General features: G+C 39.6%; 1 protein-coding gene across 1 annotated transcript in view; it reads right to left on the bottom strand.

Annotated features, from left to right (window-relative positions):
* Nucleotides 1–17,050, bottom strand: part of STK39 (serine/threonine kinase 39) — a 106,736-nt gene that overhangs the window by 48,067 nt on the left and 41,619 nt on the right. The gene's annotated exons all lie outside the window — the stretch shown is intronic.

The following is a 17,050-nucleotide window of genomic DNA, read 5'->3' as shown; positions in this document are numbered from 1 at the left end:
AAAAAAAAAGGAAGGGGGTGGGGGGGAACAGTTATGCACAATGCAATTGCTCACCACCCGCTGACCGATACCCAGTTAGTTCCTGAGCTGCAATCCACACCTCCCGGCCAGCTCCCCTCTGTTTATATACCATGGAACGTCATGCCCGGTATGGAATACCCCTTTGGCTAGTTCAGGTCAGCTGCCCCAGCTATGCTCCCTCCCAGCTTCTTGCACACCTGCTTGCTGGCAGAGCATGGGAAACTGAAAAGTCCTTGGCTTAAGATAAGTGCTACTCAGCAACAACTAAAACATCAGTGTGTTATCAGCAGTATTCTCACACTAAATCCAAAACACAGCACTGTACCAGCTACTAAGAAGAGAGTTAACTCTGTCCCAGCCGAAACCAGGACACCTTCATGCAAACAGTATAAACATATTGTTGGCTTTTCAGTATTAAAAAAACCTTTTCCTAAGTATCTCTGCAGCTTTTTCATCATGAATTTACACAATCAACATCACACATCAGCACACATTTTCGGGGGGGGGAAGTCAATCTATTTGCTTCCAGTACCCTTTTTTATATGCTACTTTCTCACATAAATACCTCTGTTCTTCATGAAAAAAAAACATGAATAGCATAATGCTGTTATTTTATGTTCTGAAACAGAAACAGTAGCATAGAAAACCATTTTATAGTGTGGATACACACTTTATTGGTATTAAATATTCAACTAAAAAGGACAATTTTACTTCAGGAAAAACTACTTTGGTATTTTCTCATATCAACATATTATTAGTACTTTCAGAAGGGATGCATCTAGGATAAGCATTTAAGCATTGTAATGACAATTGCAGAGTTTGGAGACCACAGTAGCACCACATTAGATATGAATTAGCTGTAGGGATCAGCACCCATTGCAATGTTCATACAGTTTATTAGACTATGATCATCTGTAAGAGTTTAAGAATGGTCATAATCAACCCAACCAATAAGCTCCAGCACTGACCAGCTGTACCTTTGCTCAGAAAAGTAAGCGTGAAGACAACCCTTCAGCACTTTATGTATTCCCCCAATTTCTAGTAATCCTCTTTTCCTATTATGTTTGCTTTATCAAGACAAAGACACTTTAAATAACATTAAAAGTCCTGAGTCCTTTTGATAACCACGGCATAAAATTAAAGCAATTCTGTCCCTTAAAGAAACAGATTCTTCTTAAGCAATTGTCTTTGGCCACCAAACACTAGTCTTTTGTGCCACCCCAAGTCCTAGTTTGCTAGGATGCAATGTGTCTTCTGCTCTAACCTTTTTTTCCCCCGTCTCACAAAACACCGCAGAATTAAAGTGAGCACATTTTTATAAAGGTATGCCAAGTCGCTATACTAAAATCTTCAGAAGATTTTCACTTCTTCACAATCAGGTCTTTCTGACCTTTTGCATTACTCTTGAAGTGTTCATCACAGAGTGTGGTAAAGCTCTATATCCCTTTTGTCCTTACAGGCCTAAACAACCTTCAACACAGGAAAAACCTTTTCCAGCAAGTACACTAAGGGCCATTATAACAGGCCTGTGAGGAGAAAAAAAGAAAAAAGGAAAAAAAGGAACAAAGATAAGCAATCACCAAGTGGCATGGTGCCAGAATTGTTCTGTTAGAAATGCATCTCCATCAGGGTGGAAATAAAGAGTGTGTTTCTCTAGATGACATTCTTGCATACTTTACTGTTTTGATTGTTTCCTTTCAATTTACAATAACCAGGTGTGCAATACACGGAAGTATTTTGCTGAAGAATAGTTGATACATACATGTACTGAACCGTAGCCTGTTAAGCACTCGCATTGCACAATACAACAACAGAATCTGTGCCTCAGGTGTCAAGCATTTGTAGCAAAAACATTACAGTATGCCCATCGGGGCAGAGGGAGAGAAACGATTATCCCATTTTCTCCCATCAAACCACAGTCCCCTACGGCAAAGCTTACAAATTCTTTCCTTTGGCAGTGGGCAGCTTAAGCTATTCTTTGAAATGCTGCAGCTTGTAGAAGTTAATGAAAACACTACGATGGGCCAACACAAAAATCACTACATAGAAATGATGAGGAGAGTTCATGGGGACTTGATGGCCTACATAGCACTCAACTGTTATCTAAAAAATTATCTAGATGGCTACTGATGGAAGGTTATAGAAAGCTGTGTTCACCACTGCCCAAAGTATGCAGCTGTACTTTGCCAATAATCTCAGCCTCACTGGGTTACTGCAGGAACCCGTGGAAAAACTGACAGAAACAGCAGCAGATCTGAAGAGATCACACAAACAGACAGCAATAACATCATCAAGATATTTTCAAACAGCAAAGACATTCCTACCCAAATTCAGAAACGATGCCACATGATGAATGCCTCAGAGGGCATCTCAAGTCCCACTTAAAGAACCTCTTGTATTTCTGACAGAGTTCGACTCCCAGTTCTGCTCAACAAAAGTGTTTTTTGAAATGTATGTTGAAGATACCCTTCACAAATATGGACATAAGGAGTTCTTCTACCCTCAGAATAAAGTGCTAAAGGAAACCAATGTGAATGAACAATGTCAAGCATATGCAAGACAGACCGTTCATCCCAACTTCTAGTATTACCCTGGGAGGGAAAAGAATTACCTGAAGACAAGAAGGAAGGAAGTTCAAACCATGCTTATCTTGGAGACTTGAAGACATAAAACTTAGGAATGAGTACTGCATAGCTCTCAAAGGACGCCATACAATGATCAAGAAACAAAGAAAGCCCAGACTTTGTGCCCTGTTTATCAACTTTCGATGAGATTCAGTGACCCTTTAACCCTTGAGAGAACAGATAAACCTCTCTTTCCTTCTGATTTTATTTTACAATCAAGTACAGCATTTCCGTCATATGAACTGTCCTTCAAAGAATGCACTATGTTCTTCCTGATTCATGCTATCTCAAAATCCTGTTGTTTATGTATATACAGTTAAAGTGTTTTCTTTCTATGTGGGGGATTTTTAAGACCATGTGGTGGTCTAGACACCTGGTGCCCAGCAAAGCCGCTCTATCACTCCCCCTCCTCAACTGGACAGGTGAGAGAAAATATAGCGAAAGGCTCGTGGGTTGAGATAAGGACAGGGAGAGATCATTCACCAATTACCGTCACGGGCAAAACAGACTCGACTTGGGGAAATTAGCTGAATTTATTACCAATCAAATCAGACTAGGATAATGAGAAATAAAAACTAAATCCTAAAACACCTTCCCCCCCACCCCTCTCTTCTTCCCAGGCTTAACTTTACTCCCGATTTTCTCTACCTCCTCCCCTCCAGCAGCACAAGGGGACAGGGAATGGGGGTTGTGGTCAGTTCATCACACATTATTTCTGCTGCTCCTTCCTCCTCAGGGGGAGGACTCCTCACACTCTTCCCCTGCTCCAGCGTGGGTCCTTTCCACGGGGTGCAGTCCTTCAGGAACAGACTGCTCCAACGTGGGTCCCCCGCGGGGTCACAAGTCCTGCCAGCAAACCTGCTCCAGCGTGGGCTCCTCTCTCCATAGGGCCACAGGTCCTGCCAGGAGTCTGCTCCAGCGCGGGCTTCCCACAGGGTCACAGCCTCCTTCAGGCATCCACCGGCTCCGGCGTGGGGTCCTCCACGGGCTGCAGGTGGATATCTGCTCCACCGTTACCCTCCATGGGCTGCAGGGGGACAGCCTGCCTCACCATGGTCTTCACCATGGGCTGCAGGGGAATCTCTGCTCCGGCGCCTGGAGCACCTCCTCCCCCTCCTTCTTCCCTGACCTTGGTGTCTGCGGAGTTGTTTCTCTCACATCTTCTCACTCCTCTCTCCGGCTCCAATTGCTGCTGTGCAGTAACTTTTCTTCCCCTTCTTAAATACGCTATCACAGAGGCGCTACCACCGTCGCTGATGGGCTCAGCCTTGGCCAGCGGCGGGTCCATCTTGGAGCCGGCTGGCATTGGCTCTATCGGACATAGGGGAAGCTTCTAGCAGCTTCTCACAGAAGCCACCCCTGTAGCCACCCCACTACCAAAACCTTGCCATGCAAACCCAATAGAAACTGTAAACATTATTTGACAACTGCATCCATGGTTTCTATCACAATGACATTGATTGCAAATTCACGATTCAGCCTGCTGGAGAGAAGACATCTCTGCAGACCTCCATATGCAAGCCTAAAATTGTCAGTGGACTTCAGTCCAACTTCCCATCTCTCTTGTGTCAGTGCTGAAATTGGCAGGAAAGTCCAGCAACATGAGAATGGATGCTCATCCTCAAATGACATTAGCAATTAGTGCTATAGGTAGTTTGAATTCCATATTCCCATTCAGATCCAGTTTGCTCCAGATTGATCTGTTCCAACCAAATGGTAAATGACCTTTCATTAGTCTTCTTACAAGCTAGTGTAAGAAGGGTTGTCCTGAGCAGTACTAGCCTAGGACCGAAATTAATTTCTGAAGTGCCAGATGAACAATGAAGAAAAGGCAAATGGAAGGTAAGAACAACAGTCTTAACACTGTTCCTAGCAAGAACATACAACAGGGGTTGTATTTGGAATATTGTAAATATTTGGAATTTCATTACTGGTTATCATTTGAGATACTACTAGAAGACTGATATCAAAGGCAGCACACTTGCGTTTCACCCCAATGATTATAGCATTACAGCAGTTGAGAATATTCTATATATTTCTCCTGATATCCTGCTACAGGCCTCCCATTTTACAGAAGGAAATAAAGAAGCAGACAAATGAAGTGATTTATCCAAGGCCACAAAGCAAATCTGAGACAGAGTATGGAACTGAAACAAACCTCTTGTATCTCTACAAAAATAAGGAGGAAGTTCTTTTACACTGCATGTGGTAGCTATACAAATGCAATTTCTCCACCAGCTGTAGTCAAAATACACAGCATCGATAGTTCTTGATGCTAGGATTATATCTCTCTCAGTAAGTATTTCAGAGGGAAAGGGAAACAGGTTAAAACATGCTCAATTCTAATTTGGGTTTTATTGTTTTTAAAAACCTAAATGCTCCTTCCAAAATAGGAACTAAATTGAATAACTTTAGCTAATAAAGAAAACAATGAAAGCCTTCAGCCTTACAAAGACAAATTAACACATATTAGAAAACATATTTCCCATAAATCAGAAGAGCACCAGGGAATAAAAAATGAATTTGAATGACTGGCATTTAAACTGCACCCAACACAAAAGCAGCTCAGAACATCGTAATCTACAACCAAAAGCAGTTTATAGGAGGAAAAACTTAACAAACCACTGCCAACATTACCACAGCTGTGGAAGAAAGACATTATGAACATCAGCTACAACAGAGAATGCTTGGACAATTTAGTGAGTGAAAAAATCATGACTACCACAAAAATATTAAGCATCATATTATTATTATTGTTGTAGTATATGTTGTTGCTGGTTAAAGCTTATTCCAGTACACACCAGAGTCACAAAGATTTAAGGATAAATTAAGCTGCTGACAGAACTATTTGTCCTCACCCTTTTAAAGTAGGATACAGATAATTTAACATTCCCAGCCAACAATAGCATGCATCAGCTTTCCAGGAGAACGTCTGCTTAACCAGATGAACAGGGCAACTGTAAATCCCGTTCATCAAAGGTTAGCCCAAATCAGCCTGACAGAGAGAGAACTCCAGCATTAGAATGCAGAAGCTGCCCGCACTTCCCAACGCTTGACGAAAAGCAGGCTACATCATAAGGAAGCAAAACATAAATTGTTGTCTTCTAGGCACTGACATGCTTGCTATATGTAGATGTTAGAGACTGGGGAAAGAAGAATCTATTATTCATCACTGATTCTTTTGCTTCTGCAATCTCTTTACGAGTTTATTTTTGTAGGGTGACAAGGAAGGGAATGAACATTTTCTGAATATTAAGATCTTTCTACTTGCTTATTCACAACTACTCAAAACAGCAAAGAACTGGGCCCCACTTACAGATTCAGCACTTTATGTCAGTGTCCAATTTTAAAAAAACATATAAAGGACATACTGTGGGATACCAATGCATACACACATAAAACATTACTGCAATTCATAACATGGTACAGCACATGATCTAGACCACATTAAAAATCCATTCTTACAGTAAGAGTAATATTATGCATCTATTGTCTTCTTCCTCATTCTACAGGAAGATGACTGAACTAGTAATCTTGATTTTCCCACTATCTCAATTATTTAAGCTATTCCTATTAAGGTCTCTGGCAACTGAATATTTGGGATGCTGTCCTGGGTAGATTTAAAACAACATTTTTAACTCTGCTCCACAAAAGAGTACGGTGACCTGAAAGTATAGTAAATAAGATGCATTTGTGTAAGCAAAATGGATGGCATTAATGAGCGTTAAACATTTCAGTAACATGGAAGGTGCCTGGCTGCCCTCCATATATAGGTAACTTAGAGCCCAAATGTAATTTGTTCCTGAATTCCTCGAGAGAGACCCCACCCATTTAAAACACATCTGCAAAAGTCTTTGTGGAACTCTGACACTGCTCCCTACTGATTTCTAACTAGAGAACAGTCAGTGCCGTTCTCCATTTTTTGCACTTGCCTATCTACAGAAGGCAATCCATATCTTTTTTCTTTTTTCTTTTTTTTTTTTTTAAACACACATCCTTCTGGAAATACTGCAGTCCAACAAATCAACTAGCTTAGCTTTTTCTGGAGATAAAATTGTCTTTTATTTTACCACTGATGCCCTTCAGCTACATCTGCTAGTACAGTATTCAAGATATACACAATCCCACATGCCCCAGAGAGCAGGAATGACAAGGTGGTTATTTAAATACCTCATCTTTTTCATTTTCTGCAGTCTGTCCTAGTAAAAGCCCAGATTTGACTTTCAGGCACGAAAGGGAAAGACCAGTCAACGGATGCTGTGTATCTCCACCTTTCTGTGGACTGACTGTGGTAACAGTTCTTATAGGAGACAGGACTCCCCTGTTCCACAGATCCCAGAAGTTCTTATAGAACAGATATGCTGAATTACTCTTTAAAGTGCCAATATTACTTAGTAATTGATAAGGTGAGGTTTTTTGCATCCCCACCCCCCCCTTTTTTTCCCCACTTTTTTTTTTTTTAAAATCAGAAGTCCCAAGAGCTTTACTTCTCATACAACTTCATGAGAAGTATTTACAATGGCAGTTACCGTGCCAGTTCCATGATAGCTATTTTATAGAAAGAATGATGATGAGAAATAGGATGTTACTGAACACTGTTTTGGTTTTAGCACAACATTTTGCTCTGGGTATTTTTCTCTCAAAAACACGCCCAGACTAGTTCCTTCCACACAGATCTTAAGCCTGTGGAGCAATCAGATTTTATCATTTTTACCTTTAGCCATCTTGCAAACCTTTCCCGAATGTTTCCTAAGATACAAAAGCAAATTTCAATCCCCACCCCCATTTATTTGCATTCCAATGCAATGAAGGAAATCAGCATATCATCACATTTATCCAATCATGGCACAAGGCTTTTGTTTAAAACAGCTCCACATTTAATCACAGCTTAGCACTTGAGGTAAAAGGCAGACCATGGAGAAGTCACTTTCTACAATATATATTCATGCAAAAGAACATCAGTCTTTTTGCATACGACACCTACACTGTAATCACATTTTTGGAAAAAAAAAAAAATAAATAAAAAATCATCCAAGGTCCAAGACAGAGCATGAATTCCCACATGTACACATCATCCTTTGTTCAAGAGTTGAGGCACTTCCTCAAGAGAAGTCCAGTCCCCATCCAACCTAGTCTCACAGGTCATGTGAGCATCCTAATCCCTTCACTGCTGGTTATTCTTAAATTCCCCTGAGTTCATTATAATGCAAAGTCTCATTTTTACTCTGATGCAAGCCACAAAAATTCTGCAAACCTGAATGTGCTTTATGCAATTGGGAATTTTGTTTTTTCTCACCATAATTTATGCAGACTATCATTAATAATGGGATATACCACTACCTTTCTAATATAACACCCCGGCACTTCTGCTTTGTAGGACCCAAAAGGTGTTAAGATACCACAGTAATTTGGTGTTAGTGTCCCCTCCTCATAAACCACTCTGCATACTGCAAATATAATCATGGGAAAAAACCCTTCCTCTTAGTCTTTCTTTGTTTTTTTCCTTCTTGGAAAAGAAGTTAGACAGAACTTTAAGTGTTTCATATTCATATGCAGGAACCGGGGGGGGTGGGGGGGGTGGGGGGTGTCAGCTGTAGGCAGGGTTTTTTTGTTTGTGTAGTTGGGTTTTTGTTGGGTTTGGGGTTTTTTTTGAAAGCGCAGGCAGGCCTAAGACACTGCTTTGACAGCAAGAATTTGATCTGGCATAGAAACTAGTTCTGGGATAACTGCAACTGGCCTTTCAGGACCAGATACTAATCTTAAACTCTCATCTCAGGATAAAAATTGAGATGTACAAGCCATCACTCAGGACTACATAAGCCCCTTCCCTTTGCAAGAACTGTGGAGGTTTGTTGCATTACACCTTTCGTGGTATAAAGAGATTCAAGTCCTCTACTTCACTGCCCACAACCCCATGCCACAGAAACTTTCCTGGGGGAAAAAATTCATATATGCAGAAAAGGATAGGTAAGGCTAGTCATGAACCCTGAAAATTTGCAAAAGTTACCATTCATACTCCACATCAAATTAATTGTTATTGCTTCTCTACATTGTGAAGCCATGCTTAGGTTTTGTCCAAACTGTTGACTTAAAGGACACAGATGATTTAAGGCTTTGCAGTTCCTGAAAAATGTCTTTAGACATTTCTGGTATGTACATTCCCCATATGAAACAACAGAACTTTTTGATTGAAGAACATAGGGAAGCTCCTATGAAGGAAACACGTTATTTGGTGTACACGTCTCCCATGCCCTAAAGTCTCAGTCTGAAGGGTCTGAATTTCAGTATTCCAAGGTGACCTTACTATGGGAGGAGGTGTCATTAGCACTTCAGGTGCTATGTCCTGAGTCAGTTAAAGCAACAGCGAGAATATTCTCACATATGTATCTGTTGTCTCACTAGAAATATACAGGAACATCAAATCCTTCCATTCCAAGTCAATTTCAACTGAATTCTTCAATTCCAAGTCAAATGCAACTGGTGTCTGCAAAACATGGCAACACCGAGAGAAACTGTTATCCTGTTTAAAATTTCACATTAGAATAATGGCCAAAAATATTTCATTTACTTTGGGGTCAAGCTTTCATAAATCATGTTTTGATCTTACAATCAGTTTCTTCAAAAATTTAAACTGCACCTGCGTTGGAATTAAAATATATATTCACAGCTATCCAGCACATCCTTCCAAAGCAGCTATTTATTGTTTGCTCTGAAGTGTGCAATGTCATGTTTATGGAACATTTGTAATTACTTTCAATGAAGTAAGTCAATATGGAAAATCTGAGACACTGATGCAAACTTGCAAATACTTGTTTCTTCCTTAATGCCGCACAAAGTATTGCAAAAACTGAAAAGGCACCTAAGTCATATAAGAATTGGAAATACAGGAATCTTCACTATTTTTGTGTCAATCACCACTCACTATTGGAATCAATTACACTGGCAACAAAGTCAAGAAATGTAAGATCATTACATTTTCTTTCATGAAAGAGTACTGCATAAAGGAGATTGGTAATTCTGCACTGAATAGGACTTCTGCTCTCTCTACTGGTTCTTGAAGAGCACCCTTTTTTAAGGCATAACATAGCACAAGTCAACGAAGAACAGAAATCTGTTAAAAAAAAAAAAAAGACCCTTTGCTTTAAGTATTTATGATGCTGGTTTCTTTTTATAGCCAAACAGTATCATGCTCACATGATGACGAGTGTGACACACAAGGGCAGGGCCATCAATTGAGAAGACTGCCATGAAACCTTACCTACAATCACAGTTTAGAAATGGAATACAGTGGAGCAATCAAGTGAGAGGAAAACAAAGCCATTAAAAGCTGAAGGGAGAGGGGAGGAGGGAGCACATTCTGACATCTCCAGAGGAAATGCTGAAAAGTGGGTACAGATGCTCAGTGTACCAACTCCCCACCCACTCTGGGGGATTCCCTGTCCAAAGCCCTCCTCCTTTCACTCTTTCACAGAGTCTTCTCTTGCTGGGATAATGCTACTTAGAGACAGGAAAACGTTCCGGCTCAAACTAGAGACACTATTTTGTCACCTAAACATCTTGTAAACAAGTGCAGGTAATGCCCTGCACTCCTATTTCTGCCTTCCAAAACCACGAGGTTTTACATAAATACTGCAATGCATTTATTATCTCTGCTCCAGCCCGAGTCCAAAATTTTAACCTGACTTTGTTTTGAGAAATTGCAGTGTTTTGCAGAAATCCCAGTAACATGGCAAATGTGCAAGTTTAGTAATTTAGTATGATTTTTGGTTTTCAGACATTATTTCTCCATTTATTAGTTCCACTACATAAATTTCATTACTGAATGTTATTAACTGCAAATAATTCTTTAATTCACATTTTAGCAATAGTCCTTTCAGGCATGAATGTGTACCTGTGCTGAGGAGGATGTTCTCAATTAATTGTGCAGAAGAGTTGCATTGTTTCTCAAAAGTAACACTTCACCTCAAAACCAAGAAATCCCAAATGGGTTATCAGGCATGACCTGATGGCTAATTCATACATGCAGAGATGCTCTTTTATATCCTCTTTCTTCTCCCTGCCTGCCCTCCTCCTGCCCCCCAATCAAAGGTGCTAAGGCCAAGAAGGTACCTGCAGGAATCAAAGGAAGCCAATCAAAAATACAGCAAATTGGCAAAGTAACTTCATACTCTGAAAGATGAAGAAGAAAGATAAAGATCCAGATCTTTAGAGCTTCTGATTATCTTTCCTGGCTGCTCAGATGAATAGGCATCATAATGGTGAATCACTACTAAAAGGCTTTCTGTTAGAGGGATCACTGGATCCTCCTTTTATAATAAGCATTTTCCAGTTCCACCATCCTTTTCTATCATCCAAGCTGTTTACTTCCTTAAAATGACCAGACACGAAAAGAAAGATGACAAATACAGCCTCATGTAGAGCTTTCACTACTCAGTAGTTAAAGACTCATTATAAGGTGGGTTTCACTGCCAGCAATATAGTCACATTAAAGAATATTTAGGAAAATAGTCTACTACTGTAGAATTCAAAGAAGAATTTACTATGATTTTCACTTACTTTCAAGCTTAAAGGCTTGAAAATACCATTTCAAGGTGAAATTCTGATTTCTTCCGTTTTCTATTTTCTACAAGGTTTCCATTTACTTATGCACATAATAGAAATTACTGTAATATACATTCTGCATTCCATGCAGATTTTAAAGAGACCTAAGCTTATTCAAGACATTTTAAAAAAAATTAAGGCAATCAAAATGAAAATTTGAGTGTAGTTCTCCAAAAAGTTACAAATGAACATGAAAATAACGAACATAAATCTGCAATTTTTATAAAATCCAATTTTATAAAACCCCAGTGTTTGTATTTCAGTTAGATATCAAGCAGCAGCATGCATTCAACCAGGCTATAGCATTTAAAATCACAGATCTAGAGCCGCTCCTAACTGAGCAATGCTCTCCCAGCCTGCATGACTTTACAGTTCAGAAAGGACTGAACCCTGCTCGCTGCACTGTGTGTTAGATGCGGCTGCCCTCTGCTGTCTATGACTCTCTCACAGCACAGCTGGGATGCACACATCTTTGTCATCCAGTTGACGTTTTTCCCCTTTCCCTTCATATACTACATAACTTTATGTTTACCTGCAGATGCACAGTTTGAGTAATCTTCTCGTGGAGCTGCTTTTCAGCACTAAACAGAAACTGGACTCTGCATATGAACTATTACTATTCCAGTCCATCTTTCTGCTCTGCTAGCCTTCAACTACCTGTTCTGATTAAAACCTTGAAGTTTTCAGCTCCAGCCATAATTTTAACTTCTTGAGCCAAGAGCACTTTTCAGCTAAATTAAGTCCCCCGTAATACCACTGGGTAGCACAATCTCAAGGATGTCCTGCTTCCCCTGTACTTCCCTTGCAGTTCTCCCCAGGAACTTCAAGAATATCACCAGTATCAAGCACTGGGCGGGGGGGAGCGAGTGTCAAAACAAATGGCATGTTTATTTTTTTGTGTTGTACTTCTAAAAGCTTTACGAGATCTAACCAGGAAAACGTATTTACTTTTCACTTTCTTCAGAGTGTTGGGCCTGAGCTCCTTTTTTTTTTTTTCCTCTCCAATTTATTTTTTTTAGAACTAGGAAGGCTAAAGATTTAACTTCTCCATATGAAAGCAAAAATTCTCACATAGCTATTCCATTAGTCTTTCAGCAAATGGTAACAGATGGCAACACTGCTTCTGAGCCACCATGCATTTACAGAATCCTCTTTGTAATTCATCTCCCCGCATGACCTTCCTGACAAACTTCCCAAAAATGTACAAAATCACAAGTAACACACACTTCCACTTCCTCCCAGAACTCCCTGTTACTTTTATGAACAGACAGGCAGAAAGGCTTCTTCTATCACCTTGCTCAAGAGACCACAGTGGGAAACCTCATGACACTAAGGTGACCCTAGCAAGCCAGCTGCGGCTGCCTGCATTAACAAAATACTAATTTGGCCTACAGACTGGGAACAGATTTAATAACAACTAATTCCATTGAGTCACTTTCCACTTAGGACACAGTTTCAAATCCGAGAGGCAATCGGGTTTTGGATGTCATGCGAGTGAAGTGTTTGAGGCTTCATTTCTCAGAAGGCAAAGAGGTAAAACCAGTACCCTCCTGCACATTCTCAGCAACAGACAGAAAACAAATCATTAAATATAGGACAATAAAATAGGATTATCTTCTGGTTAGTTACAAGACTTACTTCCCGATCAAGAATCTACCACCACCATCATGCACACCTGGACTTCCTTTATCCTGTCTTGATTCTTTAACCAGGAGTCCTTCAACAGCACCTTTAAGAATACACTACACTTGCATTTCACAGTAATGAAACCCTCCTCCAGTACTCAAAGTTTCAACAGATTAAATAAATGCCAAATATTTAAAGCTACTGGTCTAATCAGAAAAATTCTCGTTATGCACCAACCTCATGTTAGTACATGTTCTAGACATTTTTGAACAAGTCAACAGGTCATGAACACAACACTAGTTAATGAGCAGATCAATCCTGTTACACAAGAGACAGTGACTCATTCACCACACAAATGAATTCTGAAGTTGAACCGTGATAGCCCATGAACTGGAAAACACTATCCAGTACAGAAGAGGGGTACTTTTTAACAATTAAGATGAATCATGTGTGAGCTCTTAACCCTGCCATAACAAGTAATACAAGTTACTGTAGAGATGCTTATGGCCATCTGAAGTACAAAAGACACTCAACTGAGCCAACTATTCCATAGTTTGTTTTAAAGCTCGTCTATTCTGTACTATATTAGCTCCATTTGAGAAGGCACAAAATCCAACCTCACAAACTCTACACAGATGGTAAAAGCACCCTACGAAAGAAAGGATGGACAATCCCATATACTGTGTGAAGTTCCTTGTATCTTATGGCACAACTGCATTTAAGTATACCTGGCAGAAATGCTGACAGCGATCTTTTTCCTTTATCTGAAATATTAAAACAAAGCTGATGCAACTGCATGTGTCTGCCCCTTAAAACACTTTCCACTTCTACTACCTACTAACACAGGCACTGCTTTCTGATTATGTGAATTTTTGTCAAATTTACATTTTATGGAAAAAGTGTTTCCATTAAGTTTTACTTCCAACAACTTCTTGAAAACAAACAAAAAATCAACATGGTCTGAATGCCAATTTCTCCTCTATTTTTTCTACTAATACCCAACAATATAAAAACAGTTGCACTATTTTTTTCATTTGTAGCAGTGCTCTGGGTAAATTGAACAATTAATCCTCTGCGATGGAGGGGCCTCCCACACACAAAGCCTTGCCAAACACATACTTATAGTTCAGCTGCTGTTTTCCAGAAAAAGTGTTCCAGTATAGCACGTCCCTTCTCTTTATACATCAGCATTAATGAAATAAGCATTTCTTAAAGTGTACAGAATCACAGCAATGAACATAAATTTTTATTAATAATCTGAGCTCAAACTAATGTTGCCCTCTGCTTCTCAAAAGGTCTGGAGTCCAGCTGTACTAACACCCATCATTGGTGAGGTGTATCTATCAGATTAAATCCATTACTGAAAGAAGGAAATGTTGCATATGTACATCTTGCTGAGGTGCAATCATACTGTTAGAGCTGTCCAAGAAATCTGGGATCTAATGATATTTTCCTCATTAAATGCAGGGAACTGTTAATTTCTTCTGTAAGGTAACATGATCATTTCCCTAAATTAGCTGTACTGCAGAGCTAGAATTCCAATCCATCAGTAAGGGTATTCCTACTGAAGCTTTAATAAAACCTAGTATCACTCACACTAATCATCTCTTTATGCTGTCACAGGTTTTTCCCAGTAACTTACAAGTCTGAGCTCTAAAGACCTTCTATTAACAGCGCAGAGCAATATCACCTTCCCAAAAATAGAATTCAAGCCCAATTATTACTCAGATTTTTATTTTTTTTACTAGCAGCACTTCAGACAGCAATAAAATTAAATGCAGATATATGTTTTTCCCTGTTCACTTTGTAAAAGTGGCAGTCATGCAGGAGATTTTCAAAATTAAAGAAACAAGATTATAAAACCACGAAATTGACCCAGGGCCTTTGGGCATACAGAGTACTTACAGTTGTAATTAATTTTTTAGTGTGACAAGATTTCAAAACTGACTGTGGAATTCTGGAAGCTGTTTCAAATTTCCTCTATTCCAATATAGCAGTTCTAACCACAAATGAAACAACTTAGCATTTAGTTCAAAATTAAAACTACTTCAACACATGTTAATAAATAGTCTATCTGAACTCTTGCTAAGCTGTTGTATAACAGGGGTGTACACAGCCCTGATCCAAGCAGGACAGGGCAGGCTGCTCTACCATCACACCACCTAACAAGGCAGAGGCTGCAATCAGGGCTCCCACATTTCTATCAATGACAAAAGTGCAGTCTCAGACCATGTCCCCACTTACCATACCGCACTGAGCTTGGACCATTCACCACAGCCTTTTCTTCAGTTCTTCTTGACACCAGCAATGCTCTCACAAGTGAGCAGTCACATTAATGAAACCCAGAATTGCCAGTAAGAAGTTGCATGGTGTAACACTCATTTCTGTGGATCAGTACCAGTATATACTTAAGGAAGTTCTGCACAGGAAGAGGCAAGACATGTTCCTCCTTTCTTCCTGGGCAAGCCAATTCTAGAAGTGGTTCAGTGTTATCCTTAATTATCACGATAGGCCCAGGAAGAAGAGCATCATTTCAAAATCAGCAGAATTAACAGCAAATAAAGAAACACTGGGGCAGGGGGAATATGTGCACAAAGACGTAGTTTACAACTCTGATGTTAAATAGTATTTTAAACACACAATGTAGGTGGTGTTTAATTATCAAATTGGGTTTTAAAACAGGACACATCTTTACAGCATCAAATGTTTTCCTCACACATACAAGATCATGTGTACTTGCTTTCAGGATTTCATAAACAGACCTGAACTCATATTTAGTCAAAACAGTTGCCGAGTATAAGCTGTAAAGGCAGAAGCAAAACATGAGGACACTATGTCAAGAGAAAAGAAAGATAAAACTAAACTGAGGCTGGAGTTCTGGGAAACAAGGCAAAGTAATTATACATGTGCTAAATGCAAGAAAAATTAAATTACTGCAGGGCAGATCTGACATCTGTGCTCGCAGCAGTGCTACAGATCATTAGTTATAGGCATTTCCCACCAAGTGCTACAGAAGATAATTTAAGCAGTGATGACAGTAGCTCCTTCCCATCTCTTGCCCTAGTGACATTATTTTTCCATTACAGGGGTTACTTCTCCCAACAGTGACCTCTCAGACATTTTACACAGTAATGTTTGAGCAACTAAATTCTACTTACATAACCTGTTTTAAATAAAACCCCACAGTTTTAATATTAAAATACATTTATATTTTATGGTATCTTAAAACAGCAGCTACATGCAAAGTTGTAACAAGTGAATTAAATTTTAAATCCCTGATGAATTTTAATATTGTGTCCTTTTAAAATCTAAACAATTTAGCATTTTCATTAGCTAAAACCTAAATATTTTTTCCATTTATGCTGTAATTAAAAGACCTATTAATTTGTCTCTAGCACTGTACAGCTTTGATTTCTTAAGAATCATGCCTCTTCCAAATTAGAAAGAATTGTCCAACAAGTGACTCAGAAAACTATTTCTGGTGGTGTATGGGAGGCTACCCTGCATTCATTTTGCAATTCCAAATGCTAAGTTATTTAAAGAAATAAGTATACGTACATGTATGTATGAGTTAACATGCAGTATCTAAAGTTGACCTGAGGACATAGCTGGGAGACAAATCTCATGAGGCACATGCTCTATCAGACACCTAGCTGGTACTAGAACATGTCTAAATTACTCCTGTATGGCCCAAGATGTAAAATGAAAAACAAACGACTATGATTCCCCCCCCCCCCCCCCCCGTTAGGTAATTTTTTATGTGGGCATTGCTGCCACCACATGGCCAAACAACTGAACTACTCTTACCCTTCCTCTGCACCTTGCAGATGCTAACCCGCCTTCTACAAGCCCTCTCATTCCAGCTTTCTACTCCAGTGTCTCACAAAGCCCCATCATTGTCACTGATTTCCCAAATTACTTCCACCTAAAAGAAGATTAGAAGGAACTTAGAGCATTCAGGTCTTGCTGACAGTCTGTTCCAAGTATGAGCCACCTGCTGTAGGAACATTTCAGCGTTGCAGAATTACGCCAAACCAATATTCACAAAGACAACAGAAAATCTTACAAGTGCCAGTCCAGGTAACTGAAGCCTAACCGATGTGCCAACAAAGGCTGAAATAGTTCCTTTCCTGAAGCACTCTCCTCAAAACATCCTCCCAGAAAGCCTGCTTTTAGAA

This window comes from Gymnogyps californianus, chromosome 7, assembly GCF_018139145.2.
Source record: "Gymnogyps californianus isolate 813 chromosome 7, ASM1813914v2, whole genome shotgun sequence".
NCBI lineage: Eukaryota > Metazoa > Chordata > Aves > Accipitriformes > Cathartidae > Gymnogyps > Gymnogyps californianus.
Note: the sequence above shows the minus strand (reverse complement) of the source record. Positions and strands in the feature narration are given on the sequence as shown.